The sequence below is a fragment of the Arachis hypogaea genome, chromosome 6, assembly GCF_003086295.3.
Source record: "Arachis hypogaea cultivar Tifrunner chromosome 6, arahy.Tifrunner.gnm2.J5K5, whole genome shotgun sequence".
In the NCBI taxonomy this organism is placed as follows: Eukaryota; Viridiplantae; Streptophyta; class Magnoliopsida; order Fabales; family Fabaceae; genus Arachis; species Arachis hypogaea.
The window spans coordinates 61,212,930-61,230,484 of NC_092041.1; the positions used below are offsets into that span (position 1 = coordinate 61,212,930).

A 17,555-nucleotide genomic window follows, 5' to 3' on the forward strand; every position below is an offset into this window, starting at 1 on the left:
CTACTTGAGGGTGAAGCACGTACAGTCCATTATCCTTAGTGATCCTACTTAAAATGCCATAGACAAGGTCGGATCTTCCGGATCAGAGAATGCTGCATCATAGGGTTCTAGCCTCTACCAAAGAGACTCTAATCTTCCCGTAAATTGGCTGAACTGGTGTCTCAAAAATTCCCCAACAAAGTCGTGGATTAGCCGTCTGAAAGATGTGTGATTCAAGCTGGTGAGGCATGCTTTCCACTGAGGTATTCACATGCACCCAAGTAGACGTGGGTATTTGTCAGGCACGTTCATCTTAGTATGATAAACAGAGCTAATTGTCACTGATCATCCTATTCACCATGTTGAAGTACGAATATACATCTTAGAATTAATCAAAAACAGATCGAAAAAGAAACAGTAATACTTTTATTAATTCATAGAACTCAGCAGGGCTCCTCCCCTTAACCTAGTAAGTTTAAAAACTTATACTGAAGTGAAATAAAAAGTGAAAATATGTATGCTGAATGAGATGATTGAATAACATAAATTAAATCCCTTAAAATACTAAAGTAATGACTAGTAAGGGTAAAACAGTCTTTTAGTGCTAACATCTACTGTTGGGGCCCACTTGGTGAGTATTTGGGGTGAGCTTTGATGAGATCCACATGCTATGAGGTCTTTTGGCCATGAAACCCTGGCTAGGGGGTCCTCTATGGGCATTTGGATGCTGGGCTCTACTCCTTGGACGCTGGACGCCAAAAAGAGGGCAGGAAGCTGGCGTTGGATGCTAGTTTTGGGCCTTCTAATCCACAGCAAATAATGAATTATTATATATTGCTGGAAAGCTCTAGAAGTCAGATTTACATAGCCATTGAGAACGCTCTATTTCGACTTCTGTAGCTCCAGAAAATTTCTTCCAAGTGCAAGGAGGTCAGATTTGGACGGCATCTGCAGTGCTTTCTCCGTCTCTAAATTAGACTTTTGCTCCAGCTCCTCAATTTTAGCCAGAAAATACATGAAATGGTACAAAAACACACAAACTTAAAGTAGAATCCAAAAATGTGAATTTAACACTAAAACTTGTTAAAACTTAATGAAAACTAAACAAAACATATTAAAAACTATATGAAAACTATGCCAAAAAACGTATAAAATATCTGCTCATCACTTTTCGAGACACCAGTTCAGCCAAAGTATGGAGAGATTAGAATCTTTGTGATAGAGGCTAGAACCAAAGGCGCAACATTCTCTGATCCGGAAGATTCGACCTTGTCTGTTACGTTTTGAGTAGGATCACCAAGGAGAATGAACTGCAGGAGCTTCACCCTCAATCAGAATGGATCCGCACCAACCTTGGGGTTCAGATCTGGAGGAGTATTAGAGATCTCTTAAAAAAGACATAATCACATAGAGCCTGTGATGAGCGGATATTTTATACGTTTTTTGCATCACTTTCATATAATTTTTTGTAGTTTTTATTTAGTTTTTATTAAGTGTTTATAGGTTTTAGTGATAAATTCACATTTTTTGATTCTACTGTGATTTTTTGTATTTTGGTACAATTTCAGGTATTTTCTGGCTGAAATTAGGGAGCTGGAGCATAAGTCTGATTCAAAGTCAGAGAAAGCACTGCAGATGCTGTCTAGATCTGACCTGCCTGCACTCGGAAAAGCTTTCTTAGAGCTACAAAAGTCCAAATGCAGCACTCTTACCGGCTTTGGAAAGCTGACTTCGAGAGCTTTTCAGCAATATGTAATAGTCCATACTTTGCTTCAGATTATAAGGCCCAAAACAGGCGTCTAATGCTAGCTACCTACCCCCTTCCAGGCGTCCAACACCCAAAGAGCAGAGGCCAATGTACAAACGCCCAGAGAGGACTCCATAGCTGGCGTTCCACATCCAAGAGACCTCATAGCACGTGGATCTCATCAAGCTCAGCCCAAACACTCACCAAGTGGGCCATAGAAGTGGAATTTAGCACTAAAAAAAAACTATTTTATCCTTACTAGTCATTAGTTTAGTATTTAAGGCATTTAATCCATGTTATACACACTTGATTCAGCCCTATTTTTTGTTTTATCATTGTATTCTACCTCAATATGAGTTTCTAAACCTCCTAGGTTGAGGGGAGGAGTCTTGCTGAGTCATATGAATTAATAAAAGTACTACAGTTTTTCTTCGATCCGTGTTTGATTAATTCTAAGATGTATATTTGTACTTCATCATGGTGAATAGGATGATCTAACCAATTAGCTCTGTTCATCACATTAAGATGAACGTGCCTGACAAACACCCACATCTACTTGGGTCAGAATGCGTCTTTCACCGGATAAGGACGACCAACAACATGAATATACATCTCTCAGACAGCTAATCCACGACTTCATTGAGAACTTCTCGAGACATCAGTTCAGCCAATCTTCGGGAAGATTAGGGTCTCTGTGGTAGAGGCTAGAATCCATAAATGCAGTATTCTCTGATCCGAAAGATTCGACCTTGTCTGTGGCGTATTGAGTAGGATCATAAAGGAGAATGGACTGTACGCGCTTCATCCTCAAGTAGAGATGGATCCACACTAAACATGTGGTTCAGATCTGGAGGAGTTTTGGCAGCTGCTCAAACCAGTGTCAATCACAAACAGCCTGCCGTTGAAGAAATCACTCACAAGCAAAGAGAGCAGTAGTACCAGAGTTAATTCTGAAAGACAAAGCAACTCCAACTCTCAACTCTCTTCCTATCATATAATTCCTAGTAATCCTTTCGTAGTTTCATGATACTTCATCGAAATCCATATACTTAATCCAACAACTTCTTATTCTGCCTGACTAAGACCTGCAAGACAACCATAGCTTGCTTCAAGCCACGACCCTCGTGGGATCGACCCTGACTCGCTCAGGTATTACATGGATGACCCAGTGCACTTGCTGGTAATGCTGGTGTATGAAATGGTGTGGGGGTTTTGTGTACAAGCGCACCAGCCTGCCATGGAAGAAATCATTCATAGTTGAAGAAGACTGTAAGACCAGATTAATCCAGAAGAACAATGCATCTCCAAGCCTTAACCATCTTCATATCTTTGCATTCACCATCAACTGAGTAACATTTTACTTATTTTTCTTTTATTTGAATTAAACAAACAAATAACTCTTCTATCTGCCTGACTAAAATCTACAAGATAATCATAGCTTGCTTCAAATCACAATCATCGTGGGATCCCTGACTCACTTAGGTATTACTTGGACGACCCAGTGCACTTGCTGGTTCAGTAGCGTGAGGTGTAATTCCGCGCTTACCAATTACAATGTGTCAATTCACTTCGGGAATGGGGTAGAGCCAGAGAGGCGAGCTTCATGATTTTTCATGAGCAATTTGTTATTTTGTTCTGCTACAAGAAGGCATGCAATTAATTCAGAATATTTCGTATATCCCTTCTCTCGATATTACTGCTACATGAGCATATTTAAGGTATGAAAAATCGAAAATATTTTCTTCAACATATCTCTATCAGTAATATTTTTTCCACACAATTTTAATTGAGAGGTTATTTTGAATATTGTGGAATTATATTCAGCGATGGATTTAAAATCCTATAACTGTAAACGTAACCATTTTTTAACATTTGGAAGAATCACCGATGTTTTTTTACAATACCTTTTCTCTAGGCTCCGTTGTTCTGTTGGATTTTTTATGCTAAGATATTTATTTTTTTATCATTTGTTAACATGACAACAAAGAAAAATCATTATCGTAGCATGATCCTTTAGTGTTACATTATTGTTTTCCTTAATGGAATTACCGAGACCCATTTACTCATGGTAAATTTTAGCATCTACAATCCATAATAAATAATTTTTTCTAGAAATATAAAGTGGTACAAATTCTAAAGAAAAAGGGTTGAAATAATTAAAATTTATTATCTTAAAAGCCTTGGTACTAATAAGGTGTTGTAAAATATGATGAAAATAGATAAAGGTAAAAATTTATATATAAGAATATAGAAAAATTGTATCTTAATGATATTCTCACAATATAGCACTTAGTAATATATAAAAATATATTTTTTATCATACAAAATAATACATAAGAATTCAACACAAAACTAGGATAATATAAACTTGTAAATTTGATGTATCTTGAAACCTTTTTTCTTTGGGATCTATTTATATACGAAGGTTTTAAAGTAAATAATAGTAAAAGATTATTTACCTAATCCACTTACTAATTAGTGAAAATACATATCCCATTAATTGATAATATTTTATATTCCATTATGATAGAACATCTATAATTAATAATACTTCATACTCCATTATATATGATAATGCTCAATGATATGGCATTCACAATAATAACTATTTGACTAAATTACCATTTCTACTCATAAAAATTCAAAATGTTAATAAATCTACCCACGAATAAATAAAACTACCATTTTTACCCATAAAAGATGAATTCTTGCTAACAAAACTATCCGAATCCTAAAAGTTATTTAAAATTTCCAAAATACCCTCTAATATAAACTAACTTTTTTTTACTCCACACCACCACTCTTTTAATCTCAAATCTCACAACTACCCAAATCCTTCCCCACTACCACCCAAATCTCTTTTTACTCCACACCTCCTCTCGTCCACTTCGCCACTTCCTCCCCTGACGGCCCCCTCTCTATGAGTAACCCATCCATTGCGACCTTGCTGAAGCTTCCAATAACCTCGACCATGCTCTCTCCCTCGTCCCCAAGTGCAAGCGCTGCTCCATCCTCTGCCCCGTCATCACTATCATTTTTGTCGTAGACTTTCGTAGGGTCCTTTCCTACCTCGAAGTCTCCATTGGTGACATACATGGACTCCTCTCCATCAGCAGGTGGCGGTGGCGGCATCGTCCTCTTGCTCACTCCGATTGCCAACAATGACTCATTCTGTCTTGGGTATGGTTTTTCATTGCTAGTATTTAAATGGGTCAATTGAATTATAGGATAGAAGCCACTAATGAACTTGATTCGCTTGCAAATGATAACAATAAGAACAAGAAGATCATTGTTGAGGAAGATGGAGTTCCACCTTTCACTACTACATAGTTGACTTTTACTAACATTTAAAAAATGTTACCAAATCATATTAAAATGTTAGCTATGTATATTAATAATATTTTAACAAATGTTAAATATACCATATGTTACTAAAGAGTTTTACTAACATTTTTCTAAAGACTTAATAACATTTAATAAAAATGATACAATAAATGTTCTATAGTGATATTATGAAAAATGTTACAATAGACCTTACTTATGTAACAACCCCGGTTTTCGAATATGTGCGATCTTTTCTGAAGGCACGGATTTCACCGGAAGATCAGTAAAGGGAACACCTCAGCTGTATCATCAAGCATCTCAGTTTTCATTGTCATTATGTCATCCTTAAGTTAGAACCTCTTATGAGGTAAGTTCGATAACGCAGTCACGAAGAACCTAGTTTTTGAACCGTATCGGTTAGGAGTTTTTATTCTGCTTTTCGTAAATAGTATCTATTTGAAGAACCATACTCGATTCATGAGAGAAGAGATATAATAGTATAATATCATCATTATATGAGTATTAGAAGGTGCTTGAATGATATTATAAGGTTACCTGGTCTGTTTTAGTTAAAAACAGGAAATCGGTTTAACTGGTTCACAGTTTACTGGTGCAGCTTACCACCAGCACTTTCTGAAGACTTTAGCAATGCTAAGGCCTCATCATACATGTTCTATTATCATATTAAATATGTTACTAGTGTCATTTATGCTAGTTGCTAAAAAAATAACTTTTAGAGATGTTTTTACAAGTGTTCCGATACATCTAGTTTTAGTAGTTATACACCTGAGATATTTTAATATTATTTTAACCCACCTCCAAGCCAACCAATCACAACTCTCCTTACACCCCCAAAGCACTCCAAAGCTGGTCATTTACTCCCTTTGGCCGAAAATGAGAAGAGAGAAAAAGAGAGAAACTTTCATGACACTTTAATCTTCAAAGCTTGATTTCTGCTGAACTAAAACTCAAATAAAATTTCCAATCCAACCAAAATGATCCTCTCTTCTTTCTCTACATGATCATATGACTTATCAAGGCTGGAATCAAGGTGAGTTGGCTGCACCATCTCCCTTTTGATTCGGTTTCAAGGAAACATGCTTAAACATGTGTTTTCATGATGTTCTTCCTTAGGAATCATGCTTAACTTGACTTGAGGGCCAAGAAACGTGAGTTTCCAGAAAGTATAAGGTTAGAAATCACTTCCTAACATGCTGAGTGAGATTTGGTTAGTTGAGGATTTTTGGATTTAAAGTTGTTCTTGATGTGATTTAGGAGGAAAAAGTGCTTAAGGACCACCTGAAAGTCTAACCGAATTAGGAGCAGCAAAACCAGGTTGGGTGTCACGAAATTAATCTTGATTATTTGTGTTTGAGTTGTTTGAATGTTGTATGATTTGGCTGTGATAAAAATTGGTTGCATATATGATTGATTCTTGGTGAAAATTTGGTGAAATTTTAATGAAATTTGATGAAATTCAAGCTTTGAGTTCATGTTATTGGAGCAACTGGAAAACAAAACCCTAGGCCCTAAATTGGGGTTCAATTTGTGTTAAAATCATGTAAAAAAGATGGGGTTCTAGTGGCTGCTAATTTATTTTGAATTATGGTAAAAATCGGTTGCTGAAAAAACTGAAAAACGGGTAAAAATAGAGAAAGAATCTGAAGAATTTACAAAGAAAATGAAGAATACTTTGAAGGGGTTATCTTGTAATTTCTGGAACTTAGGGTGGTTAAAGTTGAAATATTAAAAGTTACGGGTGGTAAAAAGTGAATTTTTAAAGATTAAAGGTTAAAGTGGGGTAATTTTCGAAAATTTAATAATAAAATAATAAATAATAATAAAACATTAAATATTAATATTTAATTAAAAATAATATTTTAATAAAAATAATAAAATAATGCGAAAAAGGCAGTTTTCTGTAAAAGCTTTAGAAAGACAATTTTAAGCGCAGAATCTTATAATTACCTTTATAAAACACTTAGGGAGTGGTAAGAACATATTAGTCAGGCAAAGATAAATGAAAGATAAAAAGTTAAAGAAAAGATAAAAACCAAAGAAAAGTCTGTAAAGTTTTAAGGGTAGAAAAACAGACAGAGATTAGTGAACGAACTAGGGCAACCTAGTTAGTCCTTGAATTGCGACTAGGGTTAGGTATAATATGAAAAGTTAAAATGTTTCAGTGTAGACTTAATGAACCTATACTTGGGACAGGCTAACTATTCATGCCAAAATTTACATAAGTTTTAAATACTAACGTTAAACAGAGAAAATAGAATAAAGTAAATAAGCGCAGAGAAAAGAATAAACAGAGAAGAATGCAGAGACGAAGAGATAAGAGTAATATGATAAAGAGCAGAGGACCTATTGAGAGGTCATTTGATGCATTAAGGCAACCCCAGAGATATCTATGTGTTCATCTGTTGCATTGTGGCAGTCAGATAGATGATGGTGTGACCATTGAGAACGCTTTCCTACGGTACAGACTCATATTCCATTTCTATAAGGCAGAGGGGTTATTTCCTGCTACAGAAGTACCGTGACCACCTGTTCCATTTCTGTAGTGGCAGAGGGGTTATTCCATGTATATAGAAGGTGTGTCGGCATACATCCCTGCACTGGCAGATGTGTTATTTCCTACGTGCAGTGGACCCTGTGGTGGCAGAGGGGTTATTTCCTGTACACAGGAGTATAGCCAACAGGAAAGCCATATCCGGCTAGTAATGCTAGGTTACGTCGGGAGCGGGTAGAAACTGACAGATGAGCTCATTACCTGTACTAGGACTAGACATGCATCATTCTTGTTTGCGCATTATCCTCTGTTGCATTCCTTTTATGTGTGTGATCTACTTTTTTATGTTTGTCTGCTTATATGCTATATCTGTGTTTTGTTTTCTTGTATTCTTCTGTTTGTGTTCTATTTTTTGTTTTCTCTCTTTTCTCTACCTATCTATCTTTAACTTCTGTTTACTATTTCACTGTATTATATTATTCGTCTACTAATTGAACCGAACAAATGAATGCAACTAATAACCCCAACCCTACTAAGAACTTGATAAACCCCGATTTTGTGGTTTATTATGGGCTTAATTTGGGAGATTTTATCACCTTTTCCTATATTTATTCAATAAAATAGCACGGTTTTGTAATTCTCCCTTGAATTGTGCTTAAGTGTAAAAACATGCTTTTTAGGCCCTTAAATTGGTGATTTTAACTCACTTTAATTCCATTTGATGCCTTGATGTGTTTGTTGAGTGATTTCAGGTTCATAAGGCAAGTATTAGATGGAAGAAATGAGGAGAAAACAATGCAAACTGGAGAATTGGTGCACGAAATTGTGATCAATACTTTTCACAACTCAAATAATCCCCGGTGGTGAATCCAAAAACTTGGTGTTCAATACCATGGCATAAACACAACTTCGCACAACTAACCAGCAAGTGTACTGGGTCGTCCAAGTAATAAACCTTACGCGAGTAAGGGTCGATCCCACAGAGATTGTTGGTATGAAGCAAGCTATGGTCACCTTGTAAATCTTAGTCAGGCAAACTCAAATGGTTATGGATGATGAATAAAACATAAAGATAAAGATAGAGATACTTATGTAATTCATTGGTGGGAATTTCAGATAAGCGTATGAAGATGCTTGGTCCCTTCCGTCTCTCTGCTTTCCTACTGTCTTCATCCAATCCTTCTTACTCCTTTCCATGGCAAGCTGTATGCAAGGGTTTCACCGTTGTCAGTGGCTACCTCCCATCCTCTCAGTGAAAATGTTCAACACACCCTGTCATGGCACGGCTATTCATCTGTCGGTTCTCAATCAGGTTGGAATAGAATCTAGTGATTCTTTTGCGTCTGTCACTAACGCCCAGCCTTCAGGAGTTTGAAGCTCGTCACAGTCATTCAATCATTGAATCCTACTCAGAATACCATAGACAAGGTTTAGACCTTCCGGATTCTCTTGAATGCCGCCATCAGTTCTAGCTTATACCACGAAGATTCCAGTTAAAGAATCCAAGAGATATCCACCCAATCTAAGGTAGAACGAAGGTGGTTGTCAGGCACGCGTTCATAGGTGAGAATGATGATGAGCGTCACGGATTATCACATTCATCAAGTTGAAGAACAAGTGATATCTTAGAACAAGAACACTAGTAATTGCATTAATACTCGAGGTACAGCAGAGCTCCACACTTTAATCTATGGTGTGTAGAAACTCCACCGTTGAAAATACATAAGAACAAGGTTTAGGCATGGCCGAATGGCCAGCCTCCCAACGTGATCAAAAGATCTAAAGATCAAAAGACTCCAAAGATCAAAAGATGAAAATACAATAGTAAAAGGTCCTACTTATAGAGAACTAGTAGCCTAGGGTTTACAAAGATGAGTAAATGACATAAAAATCCACTTCCGGGCCCACTTGGTGTGTGCTTGGGCTGAGAATTGAAGCATTTTCGTGTAGAGACTCTTCTTGGAGTTAAACGCCAGCTTTTGTGCCAGTTTGGGCGTTTAACTCCCATCCTTGTGCCAGTTCCGGCGTTTAATGCTGGGAATTCTGAAGGTGACTTTGAACGCCGGTTTGGGCCATCAAATCTTGAGTAAAGTATGGACTATTATATATTGCTAGAAAGCCCAGGATGTCTAATTTCCAACGCCGTTGAGTGAGCGCCAATTGGGCTTCTGTAGCTCCAGAAAATCCACTTCGAGTGCAGGGAGGTCAGAATCCAACAGCATCTGCAGTCCTTTTTAGTCTCTGAATCAGATTTTTGCTCAGGTCCCTCAATTTCAGCCAGAAAATACCTGAAATCACAGAAAAACACACAAACTCATAGTAAAGTCCAGAAAAGTGAATTTTAACTAAAAACTAATAAAAATATACTAAAAACTAACTAGATCATACTAAAAACATACTAAAAACAATGCCAAAAAGCGTACAAATTATCCGCTCATCACAACACCAAACTTAAATTGTTGCTTGTCCTCAAGCAACTGAAAATCAAATAAGATAAAAAGAAGAGAATATGCAATGAATTCCAAAAATATCTATGAAGATCAGTATTAATTAGATGAGCGGGGCTTTTAGCTTTTTGCCTCTGAACAGTTTTGGCATCTCACTCTATCCTTTGAAATTCATAATGATTCGCTTCTTTAGGAACTTAGAATCCAGATAGTGTCATTGATTCTCCTAGTTAAGTATGATGATTCTTGAACACAGCTACTTATTGAGTCTTGGCCGTGGCCCAAAGCACTCTGTCTTCCAGTATTACCACCGGATACATACATGCCACAGACACATAATTGGGTGAACCTTTTCAGATTGTGACTCAGCTTTGCTAGAGTCCCTAATTAGAGGTGTCCAGGGTTCTTAAGCACACTCTTTTAGCCTTGGATCACAACTTTATTTCTTTCTTTTTCTCTCTTTTTTTTCGTTTTCTTTTCTCCCTTTTTTTTCGTTTTTCTTTTTTCTCTTTTTTTTGTATTCACTGCTTTTTCTTGCTTCAAGAATCATTTTTATGATTTTTCAGATCCTCAGTAACATGTCTCCTTTTTCATCATTCTTTCAAGAGCGAACATTCATGAACCATAAATTCAAAAGACATATGCACTGTTTAAGCATACATTCAGAAAACAAAAATATTGCCACCACATCAAAATAATTAATCTGTTATAAAATTTAAAATTCATGCAATTCTTCTCTTTTTTCAATTAAGCACATTTTTCATTTAAGATAGGTGATGGATTCATAGGACATTCATAACTTTAAGGCATAGACACTAAGACACTAATGATCACAAGACACAAACATAGAGAAACATAAGCATAAAATTCGAAAAACAGAAAATAAAGAACAAGGAAATTAAAGAACGGGTCCACCTTAGTGATGGCGGCTTGTTCTTCCTCTTGAAGATCCTATAGAATGCTTGAGCTCCTCAATGTCTCTTCCTTGTCTTTGTTGCTCCTCTCTCATGATTCTTTGATCTTCTCTAATTTCATGGAGGAGAATGGAATGTTCTTGGTGCTCCACCCTTAGTTGTCCCATGTTGGAACTCAATTCTCCTAGGGAGGTGTTTAGTTGCTCCCAATAGTTTTGTGGAGGAAAGTGCATCCCAATAGTTTTGTGGAGGAAAGTGCATCCCTTGAGGTATCTCAGGGATTTCATGATGAGTGGGATCTTTTGTTTGCTCCATCCTTTTCTTAGTGATGGGCTTGAGGTCATGCCTTCTTAGTTGAACTGGCTTCCTTCTTGAGTTTCTCTTCCATTGAGCGCCCTCTTCACAAATGACTGTGAGGACTTGGTCCAACCTTTGATCAAAGTTGACCTTTTTTGAGTTTGAAAGGGACCTCGGGGATTACCTTCTTCAAGGCCACAACTTCATAGAAGTGGTCTTGATGCACCCTTGAGATGAATCTCTCCATCTCCCATGACTCGGAAGTGGAAGCTTTTGCCTTCCCTTTCCTCTTTCTAGAGGTTTCTCTGGCCTTGGATGCCATGAATGGTTATGGAAAAACAAAAAGCAATGCTTTTACCACACCAAACTTAAAAGGTTTGCTCGTCCTCGAGCAAAAGAAGAAAGAAGAGAGAAGAAGAAGAAGAAATAGAGGAGATGGAGATGGCGTATGGATCAGCCAAAGGGGGAGAAGTAGTGTTTAGGTTGTGTGAAAATGAAGGAGGGAAGATGGGTTTATATAGGGTGGGGGAGGGTTAGGTTTCGGTTATGGGAGGGTGGGTTTGGGTGGGAAAGTGGTTTGAATTTGAATGGTGAGGTAGGTGGGGTTTTATGAAGGATGGATGTGAGAGGTGAAGAGAAAGATGGGATTTGATAGGTGAAGGGTTTTTGGGGAAGAGGTGTTGAGGTGATTGGTGAATGGGTGAAGAAGAGAGAGAGTGGTGGGGTAGGTGGGGATCGTGTGGGGTCCACAGATCCTAAGGTGTCAAGAAAAAGTCATCCCTGCACCAAGTGGTGAGCAAAATTGCTCCCTGTGCCAATTCTGGCATTAAACGCCGGGCTGGTGCCCATTTCTGGTGTTTAACGCCAAGTTCTTGCCCTTTACTGGCGTTTAACGCCAGTCTGGTGCCCCTTTCTGGCGTTAAACGCCCAGAATGGTGCCAGACTGGGCGTTAAACGCCCATCTGCTAGCCTTACTGGCGTTTAAACGCCAGCAGGTTCTTCCTCCAGGGTGTGCTGTTTTTCTTTCTGTTTTTCCTTCTGTTTTTGCTTTTTCAATTGATTTTGTGACTTCTCATGATCATCAACCTACAGAAAACATAAAATAACAAAAAAAATAGATAAAATATAACATTGGGTTGCCTCCCAACAAGCGCTTCTTTAATGTCAGTAGCTTGACAGAGGGCTCTCATGGAGCCTCACAGATGCTCAGAGCAATGTTGGAACCTCCCAACACCAAACTTAGAGTTTGAATGTGGGGGTTCAACACCAAACTTAGAAGTTGGTTGTGGCCTCCCAACACCAAACTTAGAGTTTGACTGTGGGGGCTCTATTTGACTCTGTTTTGAGAGAAGCTCTTCATACTTCCTCTCCATGGTGACAGAGGGATATCCTTGAGCCTTAAACACAAAGGATTCTTTATTCACTTGAATGATCAATTCTCCTCTATCAACATCAATCACAGCCTTTGCTGTGGCTAGGAAGGGTCTGCCAAGGATGATGGATTCATCCATGCACTTCCCAGTCTCTAGGACTATGAAATCAGCAGGGATGTAATGGTCTTCAACTTTTACCAGAATATCCTCTACAAGTCCATAAGCTTGTTTTCTTGAATTGTTTGCCATCTCTAGTGAGATTTTTTGCAGCTTGCACCTCAAAGATTCCTAGCTTCTCCATTACAGAGAGAGGCATGAGGTTTACACTTGACCCTAGGTCACACAAGGCCTTCTTGAAGGTCATGGTGCCTATGGCACAGGGTATTGAGAACTTCCCAGGATCCTGTCTCTTTTGAGGCAGTTTCTGCCTAGACAAGTCATCCAGTTCTTTGGTGAGCAGAGGAGGTTCATCATCCCAAGTCTCATTTCCAAATAACTTGTCATTTAGATTCATGATTGCTCCAAGGTATTTAGCAACTTGCTCTTCAGTGACATACTCATCCTCTTCAGAGGAAGAATACTCATCAGAGCTCATGAATGGCAGAAGTAAGTCCAATGGAATCTCTATGGTCTCATTTTGAGCCTCAGATTCCCATGGTTCCTCATTGGGGAACTCATTGGAGGCCAGTGGACGTCCATGGAGGTCTTCCTCAGTGGCGTTCACTGCCTCTTCCTCCTCTCCAAATTCGGCCATGTTGATGGCTTTGCACTCTCCTTTTGGATTTTCTTCTGTATTCCTTGGAAGAGTACTAGGAGGGAGTTCAATAATTTTCTTGCTCAGCTGACCCACTTGTCCCTCCAAGTTTCTAATGGAGGACCTTGTTTCAGTCATGAAACTTTGAGTGGTTTTGATTAGATCAGAGACCATGGTTGCTAAGTCAGAGGTGTTCTGCTTAGAACTCTCTGTCTGTTGCTGAGAAGATGATGGAAAAGGTTTGCCACTGCTAAACCTGTTTCTTCCACCATTATTATTGTTGAAACCTTGTTGAGGTCTCTGTTGATCCTTCCATGAGAAATTTGGATGATTTCTCCATGAAGGATTATAGGTGTTTCCATAGGGTTCTCCCATGTAATTCACCTCTTCCATTGAAGGGTTCTCAGGATCATTAGCTTATTCTTCAGATGAAGCCTCCTTAGTACTACCTGGTGCATTTTGCATTCCAGACAGACTTTGAGAAATCATATTGACTTGCTGAGTCAATATCTTGTTCTGAGCCAATATGGCATTCAGAGTATCAATCTCAAGAACTCCTTTCTTCTGATTTGTCCCATTGTTCACAGGATTCCTTTCAGAAGTGTACATGAATTGGTTATTTGCAACCATTTCAATTAGTTCTTGAGCTTCTGTAGGCGTCTTCTTTAGATGAAGAGATCCTCCAGCAGAGCTATCCAAAGACATCTTGGACAGTTCAGACAGACCATCATAGAAAATACTTATGATGCTCCATTCAGAAAGCATATCAGAAGGACACTTTCTGATTAATTGTTTGTATCTTTCCCAAGCTTCATAGAGGGATTCTCCTTCCTTCTGTCTGAAGGTTTGGACTTCCACTCTAAGCTTACTCAATTTTTGAGGTGGAAAGAACTTTGCCAAGCAGGCATTGACTAGCTTTTCCCAAGAGTTCAGGCTTTCTTTAGGTTGTGAGTCCAACCATGTCCTAGCTCTGTCTCTTACAGCAAAAGGGAATAGCATAAGTCTATAGACCTCAGGGTCAACCCCATTAGTCTTGACAGTGTCACAGATTTGCAAGAATTCAGCTAAAAACTGATGAGGATCTTCCAATGGAAGTCCATGGAATTTGCAATTCTGTTGCATTAGAGAAACTAATTGAGGTTTAAGCTCAAAGTTGTTTGCTCCAATGGCAGGGATAGAGATGCTTCTCCCATAGAAATCGGGAGTAGGTGCAGTAAAGTCACCCAGCACCTTCCTTGCATTGTTGGCATTGTTGTTGTTTTCGGCTGCCATGTGTTCTTCTTCTTTGAAGATTTCTGTTAGGTCCTCTACAGAGAATTGTGCCTTAGCTTCTCTTAGCTTTCGCTTCAAGGTCCTTTCAGGTACAGGATCAGCCTCAACAAGAATGCTTTTGTCTTTGCTCCTGCTCATATGAAAGAGAAGAGAATAAGAAAATATGGAATCCTCTATATCACAGTATAGAGATTCCTTGAGGTGTCAGAGGAAAAGAAAAATAGAAGGTAGAAGTAGAAAATTCGAACTTTATCAAAGAAGATGGAGTTCGAACTGTGCATTAAGGAATAGTATTAGTCCATAAATAGAAGGATGTGAGAAGAGGGGAAGAAATTTTCAAAAATTAAGTAAAAGATTTTGAAAACATTTTGAAAAACTTTAATTGATTTTCGAAAACCATGATTGAAAGAAGTAGAGTGATTTTTGAAAAAGATTTTGAAATAAGAAATTAAAAAGATATGATTGAAAAATATTTTGAAAAAGATGTGATTAGGAAAATATGATTGGTTTTAAAAAGTTGTGATTGAGAAGATATGATTTGAAAAACATTTTAAAAAAGATTTGATTTTGAAAATTAATGACTTGCCTAACAAGAAAAGATATGATTCAAACATTAAACCTTTCTCAACAGAAAAGGCAACATACTTGAATTGTTGAATCAAATCATTAATTGATAGCAAGTATTTTTGAAAATAGAAGGAAATTGATTTTGAAAAGATTAGATTGAAAAGATTTGATTTGAAAAAGATTTGATTTTGAAAAGATTTTGACAACTTAAAAAAAATTTGATTTGAAAACAAAATCTTCCCTCTTGTGCCATCCTGGCGTTAAACACCCAGAATGGTGCACATTCTGGCGTTTAACGCCCAAACTACTACCCTTTTGGGCGTTAAACGCCCAGCCAGGCACCCTGGCTGGCGTTTAAACGCCAGTTTGCCTTCCTTACTGGGCGTTTTGAGCGCCCAGCTTTTTCTGTGTAATTCCTCTGCAGTATGTTCTGAATCTTCAATTCTCTGTATTATTGACTTGAAAAGACACAAATTAAAAATATTTTTGGATTTTTAATAGTGAGGAATAATCGAAATGCAACTAATATCAAATAACAATGCATGCAAGACACCAAACTTAGCAGTTTGTATACTACTGACACTAACAAAATGAAAATACATATGAGAAACACAAACACTCAAGTCAAGAGAAATTAAAGATCAGAGTAATGAAATCATCAAGAACAACTTGAAGATTAATGAAGACACATGCATGAGTTCGAAAAATGCAAAAAGAATAGAAACATGCAATTGACACCAAACTTAAAATGAGACTCTAGACTCAAACAAGAAATTTTTGGATTTTATGATTTTGTAATTTTTTTGTGCTTTTCGAAAATTAAGTGGAGAAGAAAATAAAGGCATCAAAATTCTCAATGAGAATTCCAGGAATCATGCAGTGTTAGTCTAAGACTCCGGTCCAGGAATTAGACATGGCTTCATAGCCAGCCAAGCCTTCAAAGAAAGCTCCGGTCCAAAACACTAGACATGGCCAATGGCCAGCCAAGCCTTAGCAGATCACTGCTCCAACAGCAAGATTGATAGAAATCAACAAGCTCTTGTGATGATAAGTTGAAACCTCGGTCCAATAAAATTAGACATGGCTTCACAGCCAGCCAGACTTCAACAGATCATCATGAAACTCTAGAATTCATTCTTAAGAATTCTGAAAAAAATACCTAATCCAAGCAACAAGATGAACCGTAAGTTGTCCAAACTCAACAATCCCCGGCAACGGCGCCAAAAACATGGTGCACGAAATTGTGATCAATACTTTTCACAACTCAAATAATCCCCGGTGATGAATCCAAAAACTTGGTGTTCAATACCATGGCATAAACACAACTTCGCACAACTAACCAGCAAGTGTACTGGGTCGTCCAAGTAATAAACCTTACGCGAGTAAGGGTCGATCCCACAGAGATTGTTGGTATGAAGCAAGCTATGGTCACCTTGTAAATCTTAGTCAGGCAAACTCAAATGGTTATGGATGATGAATAAAACATAAAGATAAAGATAGAGATACTTATGTAATTCATTGGTGGGAATTTCAGATAAGCGTATGAAGATGCTTGGTCCCTTCCGTCTCTTTGCTTTCCTACTGTCTTCATCCAATCCTTCTTACTCCTTTCCATGGCAAGCTGTATGCAAGGGTTTCACCGTTGTCAGTGGCTACCTCCCATCCTCCCAGTGAAAATGTTCAACGCACCCTGTCACGGCACGGCTATTCATCTGTCGGTTCTCAATCAGGTTGGAATAGAATCCAGTGATTCTTTTGCGTCTGTCACTAACGCCCAGCCTTCAGGAGTTTGAAGCTCGTCACAGTCATTTAATTATTGAATCCTACTCAGAATACCACAGACAAGGTTTAGACCTTCCGAATTCTCTTGAATGCCGCCATCAGTTCTAGCTTATACCACGAAGATTCCGGTTAAAGAATCCAAGAGATATCCACCCAATCTAAGGTAGAACGGAGGTTGTTGTCAGGCACGCGTTCATAGGTGAGAATGATGATGAGCGTCACGGATCATCACATTCATCAAGTTGAAGAACAAGTGATATCTTAGAACAAGAACAAGCGGAATTGAATAGAAGAACAATAGTAATTGCATTAATACTCGAGGTACAGCAGAGCTCCACACCTTAATCTATGGTGTGTAGAAACCCCACCGTTGAAAATACATAAGAACAAGGTCTAGGCATGGCCGAATGGCCAGCCTCCCAACGTGATCAAAAGATCTATAGATCAAAAGACTCCAAAGATCAAAAGATGAAAATACAATAGTAAAAGGTCCTACTTATAGAGAACTAGTAGCCTAGGGTTTACAAAGATGAGTAAATGACATAAAAATCCACTTCCGGGCCCACTTGGTGTGTGCTTGGGCTGAG

At 38.1% G+C, this 17,555-nt stretch overlaps 1 non-coding gene across 1 annotated transcript; it reads left to right on the forward strand.

Moving 5' to 3' along the window:
- The first annotated feature begins 14,106 nt into the window (after positions 1-14,106).
- Positions 14,107-14,214, forward strand: LOC112699846 (small nucleolar RNA R71). The gene has a single exon (XR_003152783.1). It is a non-coding gene; the product is annotated as a small nucleolar RNA R71 (small nucleolar RNA).
- The last annotated feature ends 3,341 nt before the right edge of the window (positions 14,215-17,555 follow it).